We start from the raw sequence: 2,500 nt of genomic DNA on the forward strand, positions 1-2,500 counted from the left end.
GCCGTAAGCTGCCAGGTCAACTGAAAAGATCCTATTTGAAGGCGACGCAGGCCAAACTAGACTCCAGCAAAAAGTGTCAAACAGCGCCCTCTGCTGTCATGCAAGAGCAGAAACCATAAAAAAGCTTACAGCACCTGGTATTACCAGGCGGTCTCCCATCCAAGTACTAACCAGGCCCACCCCTGCTTCGCTTCCGAGATCGGACGAGATCAGGCATTTTCAGGGTAGTATGGCCGTAAGCTGCCAGGTCAACTGAAAAGATCCTGTTTGAAGGCGACGCAGGCCAAACTAGACTCCAGCAAAAAGTGTCAAACAGCGCCCTCTGCTGTCAGGCAAGAGCAGAAACCATAAAAAGCTTACAGCACCTGGTATTCCCAGGCGGTCTTCCATCCAAGTACTAACCAGGCCCGCCCCTTCTTAACTTCCGAGATCGGGCGTGTTCAGGGTAGTATGGCCGTAAGCTGCCAGGTCAACTGAAAAGATCCTATTTGAAGGCGACGCAGGCCAAACTAGACTCCAGCAAAAAGTGTCAAACAGCGCCCTCTGCTGTCAGGCAAGAGCAGAAACCATAAAAAGCTTACAGCACCTGGTATTCCCAGGCGGTCTCCCATCCAAGTACTAACCAGGCCCGCCCCTGCTTAGCTTCCGAGAGCAGACGAGATCGGGCGTTTTTAGGGTAGTATGGCAGTAAGCTGCCAGGTCAACTGAAAAGATCCTATTTGAAGGCGACGCAGGCCAAACTAGACTCCAGCAAAAAGTGTCAAACAGCGCCCTCTGCTGTCAGGCAAGAGCAGAAACCATAAAAAGCTTACAGCACCTGGTATTCCCAGGCGGTCTCCCATCCAAGTACTAATCAGGCCCGCCCCTGCTTCGCTTCCGAGATCGGACGAGATCGGGCGTTTTCAGGGTAGTATGGCCGTAATCTGCCAGGTCAACTGAAAAGATCCTATTTGAAGGTGACGCAGGCCAAACTAGACTCCAGCAAAAAGTGTCAAACAGCGCCCTCTGCTGTCAGGCAAGAGCAGAAACCATAAAAAGCTTACAGCACCTGGTATTCCCAGGCGGTCTCCCATCCAAGTACTAACGAGGCCCACCCCTGCTTAGCTTCCGAGATCAGACGAGATCGGGCGTTTTCAGGGTAGTATGGCCGTAAGCTGCCAGGTCAACTGAAAAGATCCTATTTGAAGGCGACGCAGGCCAAACTAGACTCCAGCAAAAAGTGTCAAACAGCGCCCTCTGCTGTCAGGCAAGAGCAGAAACCATAAAAAGCTTACAGCACCTGGTATTCCCAGGCGGTCTCCCATCCAAGTACTAACCAGGCCCGCCCCTTAACTTCCGAGATCGGGCGTTTTCAGGGTAGTATGGCCGTAAGCTGCCAGGTCAACTGAAAAGATCCTATTTGAAGGCGACGCAGGCCAAACTAGACTCCAGCAAAAAGTGTCAAACAGCGCCCTCTGCTGTCATGCAAGAGCAGAAACCATAAAAAGCTTACAGCACCTGGTATTACCAGGCGGTCTCCCATCCAAGTACTAACCAGGCCCGCCCCTGCTTCGCTTCCGAGATCGGACGAGATCAGGCGTTTTCAGGGTAGTATGGCCATACGCTCCCAGGTCAACTGAAAAGATCCTGTTTGAAGGCGACGCAGGCCAAACTAGACTCCAGCAAAAAGTGTCAAACAGCGCCCTCTGCTGTCAGGCAAGAGCAGAAACCATAAAAAGCTTACAGCACCTGGTATTCCCAGGCGGTCTTCCATCCAAGTACTAACCAGGCCCGCCCCTTCATTGCTTCTGAGATCGGACATTTTCAGGGTAGTATGGCCGTAAGCTGCCTGGTCAACTGAAAAGATCCTATTTGAAGGCGACGCAGGCCAAACTAGACTCCAGCAAAAAGTGTCAAACAGCGCCCTCTGCTGTCAGGGAAGAGCAGAAACCATAAAAAGCTTACAGAACCTGGTATTCCCAGGCGGTCTCCCATCCAAGTACTAACCAGGCCCGCCCCTTCTTAACTTCCGAGATCGGGCGTTTTCAGGGTAGTATGGCCGTAAGCTGCCAGGTCAACTGAAAAGATCCTATTTGAAGGCGACGCAGGCCAAACTAGACTCCAGCAAAAAGTGTCAAACAGCGCCCTCTGCTGTCAGGCAAGAGCAGAAACCATAAAAAGCTTACAGCACCTGGTATTCCCAGGCGGTCTTCCATCCAAGTACTAACCAGGCCCGCCCCTTCTTAACTTCCGAGATCGGGCGTTTTCAGGGTAGTATGGCCGTAAGCTGCCAGGTCAACTGAAAAGATCCTATTTGAAGGCGACGCAGGCCAAACTAGACTCCAGCAAAAAGTGTCAAACAGCGCCCTCTGCTGTCATGCAAGAGCAGAAACCATAAAAAAGCTTACAGCACCTGGTATTACCAGGCGGTCTCCCATCCAAGTACTAACCAGGCCCGCCCCTGCTTCGCTTCCGAGATCGGACGAGATCAGGCGTTTTCAGGGTAGTATGGCCGTAAGCT

General features: G+C 52.0%; 1 protein-coding gene, 7 non-coding genes and 4 pseudogenes across 8 annotated transcripts in view; 1 reads left to right on the forward strand and 11 right to left on the reverse strand.

Moving 5' to 3' along the window:
* LOC144895694 (5S ribosomal RNA) overlaps positions 1 to 9 on the reverse strand; it is a 116-nt gene extending 107 nt beyond the window's left edge. The window contains exon 1 of the ribosomal RNA XR_013626201.1: positions 1 to 9. This exon is cut by the window's left edge and continues 107 nt beyond it. This is a non-coding gene — a ribosomal RNA (5S ribosomal RNA).
* Positions 1 to 2,500, forward strand: part of LOC144895238 (uncharacterized) — a 110,276-nt gene that overhangs the window by 22,964 nt on the left and 84,812 nt on the right. The gene's annotated exons all lie outside the window — the stretch shown is intronic.
* LOC144895619 (5S ribosomal RNA) lies at positions 123 to 241 on the reverse strand. Its single transcript, XR_013626123.1, has one exon. It is a non-coding gene; the product is annotated as a 5S ribosomal RNA (ribosomal RNA).
* Positions 354 to 462, reverse strand: LOC144896263 (5S ribosomal RNA; annotated as a pseudogene).
* On the reverse strand, positions 575 to 693 carry LOC144895642 (5S ribosomal RNA). Its single transcript, XR_013626146.1, has one exon. It is a non-coding gene; the product is annotated as a 5S ribosomal RNA (ribosomal RNA).
* Positions 806 to 924, reverse strand: LOC144897219 (5S ribosomal RNA). The gene has a single exon (XR_013626789.1). It is a non-coding gene; the product is annotated as a 5S ribosomal RNA (ribosomal RNA).
* LOC144897259 (5S ribosomal RNA) lies at positions 1,037 to 1,155 on the reverse strand. The gene has a single exon (XR_013626829.1). It is a non-coding gene; the product is annotated as a 5S ribosomal RNA (ribosomal RNA).
* On the reverse strand, positions 1,268 to 1,373 carry LOC144896628 (5S ribosomal RNA; annotated as a pseudogene).
* Positions 1,486 to 1,604, reverse strand: LOC144895833 (5S ribosomal RNA). The gene has a single exon (XR_013626339.1). It is a non-coding gene; the product is annotated as a 5S ribosomal RNA (ribosomal RNA).
* Positions 1,938 to 2,046, reverse strand: LOC144896309 (5S ribosomal RNA; annotated as a pseudogene).
* On the reverse strand, positions 2,159 to 2,267 carry LOC144896129 (5S ribosomal RNA; annotated as a pseudogene).
* On the reverse strand, positions 2,381 to 2,499 carry LOC144895490 (5S ribosomal RNA). Its single transcript, XR_013625993.1, has one exon. It is a non-coding gene; the product is annotated as a 5S ribosomal RNA (ribosomal RNA).

This window comes from Doryrhamphus excisus, unplaced genomic scaffold, assembly GCF_037039965.1.
Source record: "Doryrhamphus excisus strain RoL-2023G ecotype Guam unplaced genomic scaffold, RoL_Dexc_Guam_v1.1 HiC_scaffold_24, whole genome shotgun sequence".
In the NCBI taxonomy this organism is placed as follows: domain Eukaryota; kingdom Metazoa; phylum Chordata; class Actinopteri; order Syngnathiformes; family Syngnathidae; genus Doryrhamphus; species Doryrhamphus excisus.